The sequence below is a fragment of the Halichoeres trimaculatus genome, unplaced genomic scaffold (assembly GCF_033239565.1).
Source record: "Halichoeres trimaculatus isolate MK-OKI-2021-1 unplaced genomic scaffold, fHalTri1.1 fHalTri1_scaffold_4, whole genome shotgun sequence".
Lineage (NCBI taxonomy): Eukaryota > Metazoa > Chordata > Actinopteri > Labriformes > Labridae > Halichoeres > Halichoeres trimaculatus.
The window spans coordinates 20,105,246-20,123,826 of NW_027437182.1; the positions used below are offsets into that span (position 1 = coordinate 20,105,246).

Here is an 18,581-nt window from a genome sequence, read left to right on the forward strand (position 1 = left end):
TTAAAATCCTTCATCTCTGCTCTCATTCTTTCAGTCTCAACCCAAATCTCTAAACCACAAGTGAGAGTTTGAGCACAGATCGACCACTAAATCAAGAGCTTTGCCTTCAGGCTCTGCTCCCTCTTCACCGCGCCAGTCCAGCTCAGCGCCTGCTTCACTGCTGACACCCCACAGACACCTTTGTCAATGTTTCGATCCAGAACTTTTACAAATCCACAAAAACCAGGGCTCTGGAGAATAAGCCAAGGCTGATACTCCGGCTTTTAAACTTCTCAAGGGTGGCTGATACACCGAGACAACAACTGAATGCTAGAAACTGTTGCTTTGCTGCACTTTTTGACCTATAGTTGCATAAAATACTCTTGGCTGTGTGAGTGATAAGTTGCTACAGTTGACTTCAACTTTTACAGTTCGGAATAAATAAAAGATGTTCATTTTTACAAATCATTTTAACATATATTTCCTGTTGGGCACGTTTAAGAAATTGAATTTAAAAAACTGTGAGTGAATTTGGGTGATATTTAAGCTTACAAGGCTTCTTCCTCTGTTTTTGGTCGTTGAAGTGCCACCATTAAAGAAAGCTGTGTTAAATTGTTTTCGATCTTGGTCCAATGTTTTAGATTCAGGCCATGGAAAAAGGAAGTTCTGGGTCTTTCCTCCTGCGGTCAGTGCTTAAAATATGAACATCCATCCCTGAGGAGTGTAATGATGTTGAGCACAGAAGGTTATGAATCTATTCAAATATTGATTTCCTGTCTGGGCCATCCAGCACTGAGCTGCTGGGTTAGAGGACAGGAGCCTCCAACAGGTCAACAGTCAGTCATCATCCATCACCACTTTCACACCTATTTGCAGTTCTCACATGCCTTACAATTCAAACCATGTTGTAGAAAACATATAGAGAATGAGTAAGTGGCCACTTATGCTGTGGAAAATTACTGTCCCCCTTTTGTGGGTTTCCATAATTCCCAGGGAGAAGTTCAAAAGACTGAATCATGTGATGAAGGTGCAGCCACAGCCCCCTCATTGTGGTGAGACACTGCTCCCCCGGTGAAGGGTGTGTGCCTTTTCTTTGTCTTTGTCAAGATTTTCCAGACTGTCAGAGGAAAGGGTTAACTTGTTGAGCCTAATCTCCTTTTAACCTCTTTCCCCCAGACGGAGGAGGATGTTTTGTGTGAGTGTGTCTCTGAGGAATGCCATGAGTATTCGCAGGTCACTGTTTTTACTCCAAACATCGGGCCTGCCTGATCTCGCCCTGCTTGCCAGCTCACGTTCACCCTCTTCACTTCACCTACTCCAAGTGTCAACATATATTTATGTGTACTTTCTGATTTTTTTGTTGTTAGACATGCAGGAAAAATTGGTCATCTGAAAGGACGTGTCTGTCACAGTCACAGTCTGAAGTTTCGGTGATGATCCTGCGTGCAGTGACGTGTCTGTGCACCTGAAAGCCCCGGGGTGGGCTCAGCTGTAGCAGTCGTATCTTGTTGCAAGGCATCTTTTCATGCTCATCCAAAGGGTTTCCCATCTGGCCGTCATTTTCAGCACAGTTTGGGCTGTCAAGTAATCTGATAATTACATTCAACCTTCTTCTGTGGTGTTTCTAGCAAAGAAGTGTTGGTGTTTGTTGTTATTTCCAGTGTGTTGTACACTGAATTCTGGGTGGTCCTCTCTCTAAAAATGCCACATTTGTCATTAGCCTCCTGCTTCCTCTGTCCATATCTCATCCTCTGCCCCGTCTGTCAGCAAAACAATAGTAACAGAGGACGCCATGACCTTTCTTCACCACCTCTTGTTGCACCTGTGGGGGCCAGTGAATCCTTTCTTTAGCTCCCCTTTAGTTGTGTGGTCCGCTGTTCCTGAGGGAAAATGTTATACCTAAGGCTGGGCGATATGGCCTAAGAATGAAATCTCCAATTTTTTCACAAAAAATTCAATTTATGATTTTTTAACCTTTTTTTTTTTCCTTTAAAGAAAACAATAAGTACAAATGACAGAGATAACTCAAAACCACTTTTTATTTTAATTTTGTCAAAAACTTAATGAAACTAACCTCTATTTGACTCTTGGAATTGAATTTTCAGCTTTTCTTCTGTTTCAGTAACTTCACTTTGTAGTTTTAAAAGAGGCAGACTTATTTACATTCACAGTGAAAGCTGCATCATTTTGTACATTTTGAATTTAAAAATACTGCAAGGAAAAGCGTTTACAGTACTGTTTCAGTGCACTACAGCACTATTCAGTTATATTCTACTTTTAAATGGTTTATAAAAAAAACCACTTTGTTTCTGTCTAGTTTTATTTTTTTAAGGTGAAGCCTGTTTATCCTTTAATTTTAATACAAATATGTAAAAATAAAAGCTATTTATTCAAGTGTGGGCTCACAAAATTTATGCCTCCCTGCATAAATCACTGCCCTGGTTGGGGCACCCCAGTCTAAAAAGTCTTGTCCGCCCCTGTTTAAAAGAGCGCACCTCGATGCTGGTTCATTATGTTGCTCTATTCGTCAGCGGATGGATTTTTGCTGAATGGAGGATTTAGTTGGTGGAACAGAGGGAGTTGCAGGGAAAGACAGAACTCAGCTTTACCCAGGTAAAAGTTTAACAACTTCTCAGTCATGTCTGTCCGAGCAGCGCGCCGCTCTGTGCGATCGCCCATCGTCGTCCCGTCTCCCACCCCGCAGTCTACTTTCACAAATCATGATCCATCCAAATCACCATAAGAGGGGATCTTCTTCGGTAGAGTGAGGATGTTCTGAAAAAAAACGAATGTATATTTCTTTACTGTCTAAATCTCAAAATGATCAGAGTGTTAACTTCGAAGAGCAGCAGGTTTTACGCGTCAATCACATCATCAATAATCTGCAGGTGAACGTAAAGGGTCCCGGCTTTGTAAATGTTTTAGTCAAAGATCTAAACAAACTCCTGAAAAGTGACAGATAGAAAACAGACGATTGGAGAAAACGGATTTGAAAGTTTGCTGACGAGAGGTCTACTCTATATTAACCTCTTTGGGCTGTTGATACGGACCATAAGGAACACGTCTCCGTCAAGGTGCTGGGTGTCAAAGACGCACAAGAACATTTTTATGACATTAAGGTTTCTGTTGTTTTGTTAGTGAACTGTTAAATCACGAGACACACATGCAGAGTCAGCGCTTGCTGCGGTTAAAAAAAAAAAAGAAGGTACGCAACAGCGGGGAGTAAAAAATCAAATTTTTCATTTTACAAATCGTTTACAGGGAAAAATTTGAATTAATCGATATAATCGATGTATCGCCCAGGCCTAGCCTCAAGTGTGAATACAAACCTGTGATTCTGTTAACTTTGTGGCAGCCTTCCTGCTGGAAATGGTGTTGAGTGTTGACACCAAGAAGTTTCACAAACACCTTCAGTGGAATTTATTAGTTTCAGTGTTTTGTCAGCTGTCTGCCAACATGTGTCTCACTGCGTCCCCCCCTCTATTCCCAAGGTGCCCCTCATACCTGCCTGGCCCTTACAGAGCAGTTTGACCTCTCACCCTGTGTTGTGATTGGTGGAGCAGGAGTGGTCATCCACGGGCCGTTTGACTGGTGGCATGTTAAGTGTTCAGTTCCCATCCCTGAGGCGGAATCAGGATTTGCTGGGAGTTTCATTTTCAGTTGTTTGACCTTTGACCCTTAGCCTTATAACTGGGTCTTGATGCATCTTAAAGCAGCAGGCAGCGGCCCCTGGCCCACCTTTAAGCTGCATCACAGTCGTGTAATCCCAGACCTCCTCCTGAGATTAATGATCCTATCAAATACTTCTCGCTTTTTACTCAAATCTCTCTCCTTTCTTCTGTAAGCTGGATGTGTTTGCTGTTCTGATATGAGCGGAGAAGTTTCCTGTTTTTCTTGGAGGCCCAGAGTAGCAGTTAATCTGCATTTGTCCCCTGAGTGACATCTTTGTCCCAGCTGTGAGAGGGAACTAGGTCTACAGAACAAAGTCCAATCCATTGCAGACTATAATTCAAAGCAATTATGTTTATTTTTGTGTATTTGCTCAAATTAGAAGAGTCTGTGTTACTGCCAAGTCTGGTTTCAAAGCTGAAAGAAATCTGTGACAACTTATCCTCTTTTTTTTGTTGTTGTTGTTTGTTTTGTTTATCCCTGATTCTGGTTTTGTGTTTCAAGATTTGAGAACATTTTGTCATCAGAAAGTGTCTGAGTTCTGTTTGAAGACCACATTTTCACCATTTTCTCACTCATAACTTATTAAAACTGAATCCAACCTAATTTAATCCAAGGAGTAATTCTCTGTTTTAATCAAAGACAGTGTTGTAACAGAGACCCCAGCCTCTCTCTGTGTCTGTGTATACGTGGGTGGCTTTAGCGACACTGTTGGTGTCAAACTCCTCAGTCTTTGGAGTCTTTACAACCAGCTCATAGTTCAGCTGACTCCCAGCTGGCTTTTTCTACTAACTAAATGGCCAACAGCACTGGTGACACATCTCACGCCGTAAAAGCAGCTGTTTGAGATACAAGCTCAGTCGTAGTCATGTCTTTTCTCAGGTTTTAGTTTAACTTTGAGGTATCTTATGTCTCATATTTTCAACACAGCTAAAGTATAAAGCAACAATTAAGGGTTCTAATACTTAAAGGCGACACATCATGCTGATCCGGGATTTAATACTTGCATATAAAATAATAAAGTTGAAAACAAGACCTTTTACCCCCTGAATTTTCAAAAAATGAGATATTGCATTTTTTCTGATATCCTAGAACGAGATTTGATGCCTCTGAAAATAGGTCATTGACATTTGGCTTCGAGATTTCGACCTTCATGACGACACGAGGATCCTCTCTTTTTATTGGAGTAATCTGATAAAGCAGCTTCTCCTCTGTGAAGTCAGTTAGTCACACAACCGCCACCGAGGGATACACCCACCAAGAGCAGAGTATAATCCGGTATAAACTATACATGTTACAGTACCGGTTTGACTCACCACACTGAAGTGTCCTGAGATGATCTGTGTCGAGGTGGATTTTCTTCCTCCTGAGCTGCAGAACCGTCCAGGTCTGACTCGGGATCCAATACAAAAGGACGTATCCTACACTCTGCCATTTTATTAGTGCTATCAATGCCTTACAGTGAAGTTTTGGCAAACAGCAAACTCACTCAGTCTGCTCCATTTAATGTGGCGATTTTGTAAATACTGCAATGCTGCAAAAACCGCCCCCTGGCTCTACCTCCTCTGCCCCTCTGATAGAACTGACCAATCAGAGCACAAAGGGCTGTGACGTTGCGAGGTTACTGGAGGTCATTCTCCAAACGGAGCATTTCAACGAGATCTTCAGAATGGCCTAAAATGAGGATATTGAGAAAGCTATTGTGGGGCAATGAAGGAACTAAATGACTTGTACTGAGGGCAGAAATGCTTTACAGGCATCCTAGTCTGGCATAGTGAAAAGGAGAAACAAGCATGATATGTGCCCTTTAACGTACAGATTTTCTTCCAACTGTTACACATTCTTGTGTTGTAGAAGCCCCTGGTCATAACGCTCTATTTAAAAAAGGAACTGGAGATCCTCACAAGACTTGCTGAAATGATGAGGTCATCATGTAAGGATCTCCTGATGAATTTCCTCCCCTGGAAATCAATAAAGTGCTATCTTATCTTGTTATCTTAACAGGTTTATGACACATGTAAGGGGCGGGCCTGAAACACCAAGGTCTGCGAATAGCTCTGCCCCTGACAAGCCTCCTGAGGGCCAGCCAATCAGAGGGAAGGGGGTTTGTGGAGCCCATTATCAGTAACTATTCTACATAAGATGAAATCACACAATCCTTATTGAGTTTGTGTTAACATCACAATTGTTTTTTGGCAAAGAGTCTTTGAACTGGTTTTTCAAACTAAAACGGCAGGATTGTTTCTGTTTGTAAAAAAAAAGGATTCTCCACATTCTCTGATCCAACAAAATAAAGATGTTTCATTATTTCAGCTTTAAGAATTAAAGGGATGCTTCTTACCAGACTTTTCATTAAGAATTTAATATTCAAGTTGTTTTTCAAAGCAACAAAATCCTGATATTTTTTAATAAAGTGAAACTATTTGGAATTTTTTGGAAATTAAATTAAATTTAGACAAGCAAAGGGTTAGAAAATTAGTGATTTGTTGTTTTTTGTATTTGGGAACATTTTTGAAAATTTTTTAAATCCAGCCTCTGAAAACGTGAGTTCTCAGCTCCTCCACATGTGTGGGGTCTCTGTGTCTGACAGTGTGTGATTAATTACTGAAGTGGGCTTGAATAGGGGAGAGCTCTGACAAAGACTCAGGGTCTGGGCTTTTATTCATGATATGCTTTCTGCACAGACATCCCCAACATGCACTGACTCGAGAACTATGTTCACACTCCTCTCCCATAATAACTGCCTGTTGGAAAACGTACTCTGATCCTTGTTATTTGACACAAAAACAGACCAAACCCTCAGTGAGTACAGCCTGACCAAGCCAGGTCAATGTTTGTGTTAATGACTCACAGACTGATTTCAGATCTGTGTGGGCCCTCATGCAGCTCACACCCACAAAAACACAGGTGTGTAGACTGTACACAAACCGATCTGTGCCAACACAATGACGAAATGTCACTGCAGAGCTCTGCCAGCCAGGCAGCCTGTGTTTATCCCCTCCATTGTGGAAAAGGTGTGATCTCTGAGCTCACTGTGTGAAGGGGAGCTCCATTAGCCCTCATGTTTATTGACACCTTGATTAGTTCTGAAGCCACCAGCATCTCTCTCTCCATCCATTCAGCGCTTAATGGTTGAACTGTGTAACCGGAGAGACCACAGTGACCTGGGATGTTTGCACTGTGAGTCTGTGCCAGCAGGACTGTCTTGTAAAATGTCTCAAGTCTTGTGTTTGCCTGTTTGTGGACAGTCAACACCAAGAAATGCATGAGAAGCAGACCAGGGTGTTTAATAAGTTGGTATTTTAATGAAAACTTGCATTTACTAGACAAAACTGAAGAAGGTGTGTTTGTTTAAGTGTTTTTGAAGCTTTCAAAGGCAGCATCCTTCAAAGACTGCATCCTTCTATGGATGCATCTTTGGTATCCTGCTGAGACCACTCAGGCTCAGCTGAAACGCTATGATGAAAGCAGTCTTGAGTGTGTTCTTTGAAGAATGCAGCTTCTGAAATGGGACACAGCTGTCTTTCTGTATGTCACACTTATCTTAAAAAGGGGTATGATCCTTTCCCCCTTTTTTAAACATGGATATAAAGTAGTGATGCAGATTTCAAACCTTTATATATTCATATGTTGTTAGAAATCCCTAAATCTGTCTATAAACTGATCAAAACTGTCTGTTCTAAAAATACCATGAGATCATCTGAAGACTTGATGAAATGATGAGGTCTAGGCTGGATCCCCTTACTGGTTCATGACACATCAGAGGGATGGACCTCAAACACCTAGGTCTGCCCATGGCTCTGCCCTTTTCAGGCCTCTATAGGACTGGCCAATCAGAGGGAAGGGGGTTTAAGTTGACATCTCCTTAAAGTGATTCTCCGGGATGGAACAAGTTGGTTCCTATCACAAGGTTTAGGGCAGAAATTACCCCTACAGCAGTGATTTTGTGCAGCCGAAGCCCAGGGCGCTGACACCAAACACCCCCTCCCTGCTCTTCTGCCGGTTTCCTCTGCACTCAGACGGGGCCATATTTTACTTGACCAAAAACACAAATAAACGGACTCCCACCGAAAAAATCTGATATCAGTCTGCATTCACGCTTTATTCAGAGAATTTTCAGCATGTTGCTTTCACACAAAAACACAGCTAAATAAGGCTCTAGTTCTCATCGTTGTGTAAAACGGTGCTACCTCCGCTGCAGAGCCACAGCTGTGTACAAGGCGGCTTAGTGTATCAGTCCGCGCACACGGCGTGCCAGAGTCTGCTAGGACGAAGAGACACGATGAGAACTAGAGCCTTATTTAGCGGTGTTTTTGTGTGAAAGTAACGCGCTGACAATTCTCTAAATAAAGCGTGAATGCAGACTGATATCAGATTTTTTCGGTGGGAGTCCGTTTATTTGTGTTTTGGTCAAGTAAAATATGGCCCCGTCTGAGTGCAGAGGAAACCGGCAGAGGAGCAGGGAGGGGGTGTTTGGTGTCAGCGCTCTGGGCTTCTGCTGCACAAAAACACTGCTGTAGGGGTAATTTCTGCCCTAAACCTTGTGATAGGACCCAACTTGTTCCATCCCGGAGAATCACTTTAAGGAGATGTCAACTTAAAATAGACAGACAATGAAACAGGGGTTTTCTTCACCAGTGAGAGAAAAATAGAGATTTTTGTTTTAGATTTTAATTGTGTAGAACTGCTCCGGGACACCAGAGCAAAAGTTTATAACCTCAAAAGAAAAGGGATGGTACCCCCTTTTTAAAGGTAATGTCTGCAGGAGTTTTTGTTACTTGTTAGTAAACACAAATTTAAACCAGGCTCCTTCTTGTTGGCTCAGTGCCAGCAGCAGCGCACACCCAGCAACCACCTGTAGCATCACGTTTCTACATGGGAGAGACTCGAGAGCCGTGCACCTGACTTGGCATGTTAGCACAAGCTAATCACAGGTATTTGACACATACCTGGTTAGCGGAAAGCCGAATTGCGTCGCTCTCTGTCCTGCGCTGTTCTCCAAGTGCCTGAAAGCAGGGAAAGTCAAGCCAAGCTTCACTCTCATTTTAAAAAAAGGTTTATCTGTTTGGTGTCTTGTTTTCCTTTGGTTGTATCTACGTCTGCCTCTGTGCTACGTCCACTATTGTAGCTACTCTGATTAGCTTCTTCCATTCACAATCATCAACACACAAAGTCACTTGTAAACTAGGCGCTCTGTGATTGGCTGATGTAACCATGCTCCACACAGAAATGTCCTGATACAACCAAAACATCAGAACATAGGCTGAGGAAGAGGTTGAGACAGACACAGACACTGACGCACATGCATAGAGGCCCGTGACGGTTAAGCAGGAAGAAGCTGAAAGCCTCCAGGGATCTGTCTTATAAGCTGGGTGTTGTGTTTTTGTGCCCTTTCATACTTCTGAAAAACTGAAAGTAAAATTTCTCATTCATCAACGACTCCCCCTCAAAACCTCTGTTATTCTCACTCTGCTGATAGCATAATTTGGCACGACGTGGTTCTGACACTTGACATTCCTTATTGTCAAGTAAAAATCTAATAATCTTCCAAAGCATCAGCCGGAGGCTTTTTAAAAAAGAGGAATGACTCAACCGCCTAAAATGAGAAGCTGCTCAAATAGTGTAGTCCATCATCTGAATGGGGCCCTAATTTTTTGCCAAATATCCTGGGACTTCAGCACTAGTAATCTTTATTTGAGACCAATGCTGCAATAGAGTGTGTTAGCCATAAAATGCACTGTTATTGGTGGCACTGCAGAGCATTTTTTTAAAAGAGAAGTGAAAGTTAGGAACAATGGCAAAGGTTCCTCATATTTTCCCCCTCAGGAAAAACATCCATCCCTGACACAACAGAGAATCCTCCATCATGAGAAGCAGTGTTGTGATTGTCTGAAGATGTATACAGGCACTGCTTCTCCCCAACAACAGATTGATCTTCCCCTGGTCGGGGGTTCTATAGTGCAGAAGATGCATGCTCTCATGTTCAAGTGCAATTTCTTGGCCAAGGCACAAGTGACAGAATTTGATGCAACAGTTCACCTTCATCTCCTCTATTTCTTTGATATTATTATGATGTGTCAGCGTTTTCTGGACTCACCTTTCAGTTTAACTTTGCCGAAGAACAAGAAACTGAAAAACAGAGGGTTCCTTGAGTTGCTTCTTTCTGCTCCCCTTCAGTACCTCAAGCCTCACTTAGCATTCAGCGGAGATAAAGGAAGCTAGCAGCTACATGTTACATCTGGGCTGAGTCGAGGGTGGAATGGACAAACACACTTGGACACTTTCTTGAGGAAGTGAAAAATGGTCAGTGCTGTGCTGGCTCTTCAGTCTGAGAGCAGATGCAGTGTTTGTGCCTTGGCCTTTGGCCAGTTCTGTGTCAATATCCTGGCTCTGTTTGTCCGCTGTAGAGGCGTACAGATACCAGCCAAGGAAAGCAAATCTGCAGTTGCCCACCAGTCTGACTTACAACACTGCACAATTGAATGATAAGGCGGCAAATGAGGATCAGTGAGACATGTAATAACTGGAGAAAGACATGTAAGAGCTTCTGTTGTACGACACTTATTGGAGTTATCTGGTCAGATTTCCTCTGGACTTGCATCTCTCCGCTTGAATCGAAGTCGGCCTGAGTGGAGCCGAGCAGGTGGCTCACCCTGAAAGACTAGGAGGAACAAAAGGCCACAGACACTGCACGCTTTCACCCGCACAGTGGAGAGTAATGTGAGGAAATGCTTAGTATTCAGCTCATATTGACTGGTACTCAATTCTCAGATACTGTGACATTTGTGAACTAATCCCTCTGTAGCTTGGATACAAGCTGACTTCCTCTGCTTCTCCTCTCAGTCCTGATTGTTTATGAGATAACTGACAGGCAGGCTGACCCTGATTTTACCTTCTTGATGCTGAGCTACAGAGTGGCTCTCAGTAGCACTGGATAATTATAGAATCTTACATATTCTCTCTACTGACATTTAGCACAATTCACTGTATAGATTGATCTTGCTGCCTGGATACACTTTATTAAGATCCTCTAGGACACATTTTAAAGGCGCTGGTACCACAGACAGATCCTTCTGTGTGTCCTTCAAAAAGCAGAACGCACCATTCAGGAGAACTATGACAACTTCTAGTTATTTAAAGCTTCTTTTGCTGCATGGCTGAGGAATTTATAGCACACAGTTCAGAAGATCCTTTGTTTTGCATCTTTCACTGCAACGAATGTCAGACAGTTAAACAGAAGTAGGGTAAGATTTATCGTCACACACACACACACAGGACAGCAATATCTTTGAAATTATTAGTATCCCTTTCCCATTGAGTGTCCCCATAGCCGCTGTATGTAGGGATGATAATAAGAAGTGAAAACACAGAATAAAGCCTGTCCTGAGAATATTCTTTAAGGAAGTTAGGGAGGGCTGAGCAGAAATGCTGCCTTGGCTTCTTTTGTCAGCTTTTCTTCAGGGATGTCAAGATGAAAACGTATCGATATTCTTTATAGTTACTGTGAGTTACTCCTGTGATACAAAAATGTCTTCTTCACATTGAAGGCTTTATTGTGTTCCAATATCATTAGCTTCTGAAATCTACATTAGAGTAAGGTGCGTCATCAAGTGCTGCAGATTCTGTAGATTCACAGAGCTTATCAGAGATTATTTTAGCATTGGCTTGTCTCTAAAAATCATTCTGCTGTTTTCAAATGCCTGTTGAGTCGTTTCATTACTCACTGTTCATATTCTTGTGCTCATGCTAGCTGTAGCTCCTACTGCTTCATATTTCTTCTACATCTTCTTTGCTATGATATCTTTTCACATGACTTAAAGTTGTGTTTTGTTAAATCCCATTTTTTGTGGCTTTTTCATAACTCTGAAACAGTGACAAACGTCCACACCAGTGATGCCATTTGAATTCTTTCATCAGGTTGTCGTGACTTTGCTTGTTCTTCCTCTCTGTATTAGGGATGGGCAGTGATTTTCGAATATTTGATAAGTCGTTAACATAAAAAAAAAATTGAATGGTTCATGTGACGATTGCTTTGTCCTGTCTGCAGCAGATTACAGTTTTATGCAGGATGGCAGAGCTGTTATCCCTCATCTTCACATCATCTTCAAAGCAGGTTGAGTTGAGTTGTGCACGGAAAACCATCTAAAATGCACGATTACTTAAAAAAAAAAAAAAAAAAAAACGTGTCCCATTTAGATCATATTTAACTTGACTACTTCAACAAACTGACATAATGAATGGAGATAGACCAGAAATGAAAATGTTGGATGGTTTACAGCCAAAACAAGAACAAGGAGATGTCCAAATTTAGGGATGGGTACCGAATTAGGTAATTTTTTAGGTACTGACCGAATTATGTCAAAAGTACAGGGTATCGATTTGTGTAGAGTCAAAAGGTATCATGTTTAGGTACCTTAACACATCCTTGTGTTAACTCTTCGCCTCTTGAGGCAGAGTAAGCGATTTTCCATGCTGGACATGAACACAGCATTTCAAGGTTACATATAAAGAATATATTTGTTAAATTGTAAACAAAATATATACATATTTTATTATGAAACAAATTGATATTTTTTACAACAAAACACAAAAAAGGACCGAAAATTGGTACCGTTTAGTACCAGTACCAATTGCTAGGTACCGGGCATCAGTACCGTATCGTTTCAAATCGGGATGCACGATATTGGATTTTTGCCGATATCCGATATGCCGATATATCGAAACCCCTTGTGGCCGATACAGATACCGATACCGATACCGATACTGATAATCACAAGTTTGTTTGTTTTTTTCACTGTAAAGAAAGCTAAGTCTATCCTGTACTGGAATTCATATGTTACTCTAATTGTGACGGTCTTATTTGTTTAAGAAACACACATAAAACAAGACAAAAAACATTTGATTTTACCATAAATAAGAAATGTATTATTTTTTCAAACTCAAGACATTCAGTATTGAAATACAGAAAAATAATTTCTTTAGATCACATGAACTTTAAATGTACAATGCATTTTTAAACATAACCAAGTTGCATTTGATTATTTTAGAGCTACTATAACAACCTGGTGACAGACAAAGAGCTCTGCAGTGCAAATAAATGAAGTGCTACATTTTATTTAAGGAGCTTATTTTTCAGATGGAAAACAATAATAATCCTAACTGAATAGCACCTTATCGGCTGTGCATATCGGCAGAGATGTTCACATCTGCAGATACCGATAAACGTGTTTTTAAGCTTTTATCAGCCAATACCGATATTGTGCCAATAATATCGTGCATCCCTAGTTTCAAATGTGAAAGGTACCCATCCCTATCCAAATATGGGTTGGGAAGTGCAGGGAACTCCATCAAAAAAATGAACCAAAAAGAGGTACAGTGCAAACTTTGCAAGGTTAGTTGGGCATAGCACAAGTCATGAACAACTTGTCGATCTTCTAATAATTTTTGAATAATTACAAGCGATTATCGAATAGCTCTTTTGCTTGAAACGCCTATTGCTACTCTGTATGTAACATGGCAGATCACATACAGATACCTACTTTGTCAGAATGTGTAGGCTCAGTGGACTGAGTACCAAGGCTTGTCACTGACTTTCTTTAATGTTCTGAGTCAAATCAGGAAACAACAATGGAAGTACGTCTTGTCAAAGTGTAAGGCGTTCACTTTTCTTTAGCATAGCTTATGCGCTGTTTCTTCTGGCACTTTCTCACTGAAGGGGTTGAACCAACCAGCATCTGCTGTGTCTAATAAAATTACCAGGGACATGTAACTCATACAACCTCACTTCACTTGGGTCATGACTAACGAAATGAATTGCCAAAAAATTGCAGCAAACCATGAAAAATAAAAATTTCAAACTGCCTTTACTAGAAATGTCATGGCTGTATCCCTTATAAATATAAATCTAAAAAACGTGATGATGTGTATTCAAAGTAGGAAGTGATGTGGATTGTAATGTTTTGAATGTTTACGCTTTATACTGGATTTCTGCTGCTAGAAAGGAAGGAAACATTGCAAAAATGTTTAAAAATGCAATATGAAAGTCTAACTTCTCAGATTTCACATGCAAAAGGAATAATGTATCCGTCTTATTGGGCTTCAAATCTACCACCAGCTGAAACTTCATCAGTGCCAGCGCTACCTGAGCTGTAAGGGTTAAACACCAGCTATGACAGCTGTAGATTTTTGTCTACTGCTGATGTTGACTTGATATCAGGAGGGTCTTGAGCTGAACAGTAACAGGCAGGATGTCTCCCTTGTTCATTGTAAATATGTGCAGAGTTCTGTGGCAAAATCATGAAGATGTATTTTCCAACTAAACATCTGTTTTTCTAGGAGGTTTTTTTGGCTTTGTATGCTGTGGTTCAAGCTTCTGTTAACTTAAGCATAGGTTTTGTCTCTCCTTACTTCCAAACGTCCATTAAAACTACAGATTAAAAGGACAAAGGTAAAAAAAAAAGTCTTGTCTGAATGTCTAAGCCACAAAACCGTATCATAAGTTCAGGTTCAGGTTCAGGACGGCAAGTCTCTCTTCCTCCCCCTGTTTCATTTTCTCTTCAGTCTTTTGATCTTGCCCTGTTTCTTTCCCCGTCTCTCCTCTGCTTCCTCCCTCCAACGCTCTCTGACGGCTCTGAAATGTGAGTGGGCTCCTGTGAGAACTGTTGTTGAGCCAAGTGTGTATGAACTGGCACAGAGTTAAAGAGTTGTTCTTGCACTTTTTTAGTCAGACACACTGACTGGGTGATCCCAGGGCCACCCAGAACCAGCCTTCACCCTTCATCCGAGGCCAGCCAGGTAAAGAAAACCAGCCTGTGCTCATGAGGCTGTGTTTGAGATGTGCCAGCTCATGTGCAGGTGGTTTCGTGCAATTGCATTTTCACAGCAGAGCCTAGACATACACCAAAACACACGAGAGCTTCATGAAAACCGCATGTGTGACAACCCTCTAGTGTGTTTTTATGCTCTGCCATAAATCCATACTCGCTTCCTGCTGAAAAGCTTTCTTTCTGATGATTAATCTATAGCTTACCAAGAGCACTCAGCTCAGAAACGTCTTGATTGTACGACCATGTGTTGAATGTTTTTATAGACCCACCACCACCTTGAGACACAAATCTCAATGTTGGTCCTGGTTTCCGCACATGGCAGCCTCATGGGGCCAGCGATCAAAACCTTTTTTCTTGGAGTTTGTACAGTCTAGCAGAAAGATTCCCATGAGCCTCCAGTCTGCACCTACAAGGTCGTGAGCTGGCGTAAAACTGAGGTCAGAGAGTGGTTAGCCTCAGACGTGTTTTATAACGGGCACTCCGGGAAGCTGAGGCCATGGTCTCTTTTAGTGTCTGGTGTTGGCTTCGCCTGTGCTTGACTCGGAAACGTCATTCACAATTTGGGATAACTCTGAGACTGTGGTGTTGTCTTATTGTTTTGTGAAATAGTTCTGAATTTAAGGCTGCGTGTTGAAATAAAAATGACGTCCCTGTATGGGAGGAAATTTAAGAGCATTGTGTTTGCAGTATGTCCAAAAAGTATAAAGATAAAAACCCAGAGAATGACTCAGCCTGTGGAAAATAAAATGTAGAGGATGTGCCAAACTTTCACCCCCTGACGTTTAAATAACGCCGTCACACAGGGACCTTCAGATTAGACGAGCAGCTCTTGTCACAGCAGAGTCTCATGACACAGTTTACTCATCTGGAGCTGTTGTCTCGCTCTCCGTCTGAGACAAAAGAAAAACTCCCTTTCTCTAGTTTCTATGGAAACTCCACACAGGGGCACTTTTTGGGGGGCTATTTATGGTCTCTTGACAGTGTTGTGAATCCTTGGAGAAACAGACATTTAGAATCCAGCCATTAGTGCGCTCTGAGAGAGCAACCACCCTGAGTTAATGGGCTATTGCCTCAAACAGTTACTTTCTCGGTTCTGGAAATGCGCTTGTTTCCTTTCTTGCTTTCAGGCTGGTAACACAATCATGTCTGTGAGCTTAAATATAAGACTGCTGGAGACAGTCAGTCAGGTAGCACATCCTAACACAGACACAGGGAACTTCGGGTCCTGTCACACGGCCCATTTGTACCGTGCCCAACCCTAAAGTCCAGTTCATTCGGCTGCTCCATAGTGTACTCAGGTACGGTATACTTCCTTGGCTTTGACACACTTTGGAGAGGTGTGCTTGGGCATGATACACTTTAGGGCTGAATGATTTTGAAAAAAATAAACTAATTGGGATTAGATTGGGGGGTGTGTCTTCTGCATTATTCACTAAACACAAGCAATAAATCATTCTATAGTTTGACTAACATGACAAAGAATACTGTTAACATACAAACAATTTAGAGCTGAAACGATTCCTCGAATGAGTCGAAGTACTCAATTACAAAAAAATACTTGAGTAATTTTTTCAGCCTGGAGGAATTGTTTAACTTTAAAAAGATCAAAGAGTGGTATTTCAAATAGAGCTGAGGCCATATTAAGAGAGTTTTCAGACCCCTCAAGCTACCTCTTATACAAAATACCAACTAGCAACAAATCTAGCTTATTTTCTGGAGTTTGGAGACTAATGGGTCATTCTACGAAACGGGTGCCATTTGGGTCCGCAACATTTGATGAGATGTACAAGGCACAAAAAATGTGTCAAAGTGTGTTTACAAATTTTGGAGCTACCAAAGCAAGTGCTCTTATTGACATGCTGTATCAGAAAATTCTATTTCTTAAAGAGAAAAAAAAATAATTTGAAAAATAACTGTTCTTTAACTAAACAAAAATGTATTTTATCCGATTACTCGATTAATCGATGGGATTTTCAGTAGAATACTTGAATACTAAAATATTCGATAACTGCAGCCCTAAAACAATTCTTTCCTGTTGGCCAGGCCGACATGTTAAGATGAAATGAGTGAAAATAAGTATATTATTTTCTTGTGTTTAAGGCAGCAGCCAACAGTTCAGTATCAGCATTGACTGAGCAGTGAGCACTACGTTGGACTTGAATACAAACAGTATGACTAAATATTTACTCTGACCTTTTTGAATCCTGCACCTGGTTAAAAAAACTAAAACTAAACTAAAACTAAGCCTTGTTGCAAAAATCACAACTAAATAAAAACTAGAATGCCCGCTCTAAAACTAATTAAAACTCAACTGTAATGGAAAAAAAATGTCAAAACTAACTAAAACTAAACTACAATGAGAAAAACAATGTCAAGAACTAACTAAAACTAAACTATAATCACAAATCCAAAACTATTATAACCTTGTCTATTACAGAGCTAAAATGCAGAGCTAAAACCATTCACACAAATCCTCACACCTTGAGTGCCAGAAAAAAACAAAAGTAGGGAGTGCTTTGAAATTTAAGACTTTCACTGAAACATGTGGAACATGTAGGATTTTGACTTTAGCAGTATGTGTCCATTAAAAGAAGCTGTAGTCTCATCGCATCAGTCACTACGTGGAGACCTGGCCTCAACCATATGCTCCATGTCATCCCAACTCTACACCCTCAACACTGTCTGTCACTCTTCAGCTTTCATATCTAATAAAGGTAGGTAAAAAATAAAAACAACTTTAAAATAAATATTAAAAAACAAAACAACAGAGAAATTAAATATCAAAATGATCAATTGAGGTGAGAACTAGAAGCTAGATTTTAACTCTAAAATACTTTACTACAACCTATCTTAAGGTTTTTCCTAAACCATTCCATCAATGGATAAAATAATCATTGTCCAACTGAAATACTAGATTTGAAAGGAAGTAATTTCACTGGCATAACAAATCTGTATATCTGGTTAAATGATGAGCCAGAGACAATTTTATTCTGAAAAGTAGCCATGTTTTTCACTGGAGCTCCCTCCCTTCTGCCGGCAGAATCTAATAATCAGTATCAATAAAAAACCATGCAACACTCAGCCTTTGTGAAGTGGGAATTATTTATCAACTAGACCACAGTTTGTAGGGAAAGAGAAAGAGAGAGGCAATAAACCAAGCTTTCCAGGATCTTTACTGTACGACAACTAACTGTGCATGTTTGTTTCCCTCACTACATGGAAAATGAGGTCCCACACATTAGTTTACACGCACAGAAACACTGCGAGCAGTCTGGAGGCCAGATGGAAGCTTGGATCACATCAGAGAGGAACAGGAAGTTTTCAGAAACCCTCGAAACTCTCCTCCTGTTCCTCCGCATGTTCGACAGTGTTGCTAGGTCAGTGGAAGCATCTTCTTCATTAGACTAATAAAGGAAAGCCCAGATAGTCCAGAATCAACTCTCATTTTGTCAGCTAACTTCATGCATGTTACTGTTTTTATTTTCTGTGACTGTTAACAGAGAATCACAGAATGTAACTCATAGATGAGTTTCAAAACAACCTTTTTATTGCTCTTCTTTATGAGGTTTTTACTGGGGTCTTTTGACTGGTTATTTTAATCAACATTTAGGAGGCAGCTCAAAACAATAAAATACAAACACAAGCCTCATTTCCTAACATATGTGTATAGCCCGTGTCCACCAAGCAGTCTGGTTTGGATCAGTACTGTTTGATACAGATCAGATCTGTAAAGCTTGATCCTGTTGGAGTTTTCACAGCCAACCGTGCCCCCTCTTGGTAGGCAGCGTGTAAGCCGGATACCGATAGGTGCGTCAGCTACATGATAGCGTGACAGCATAGCAGCACAACACATTGTACCTCACTAACAAATCCAACAAAGAAGTGATGCAACACGAACTGCAGTGTTTGAAGCTTCACCTTCTATAATCTCATCAGTTTGTCTGGCACCCCAACAGAAGAGAATCAAAAAGTGGGGCGATATAGATTGGTTATTCGGGGTCCCAACAAAATGTATTGTATCAAGACTAACCAAACTGAACTGCTTGGTGAAAACAGAGCTTGAGAGACCTTAGATGAGCAATTGGTTGATAAGAAAAGAAGTAAGTT

General features: G+C 40.9%; 1 protein-coding gene across 3 annotated transcripts in view; it reads left to right on the forward strand.

Moving 5' to 3' along the window:
• The window catches only part of sh3rf1 (SH3 domain containing ring finger 1), a 73,928-nt gene that overhangs the window by 13,585 nt on the left and 41,762 nt on the right, over positions 1–18,581 (forward strand). The gene's annotated exons all lie outside the window — the stretch shown is intronic.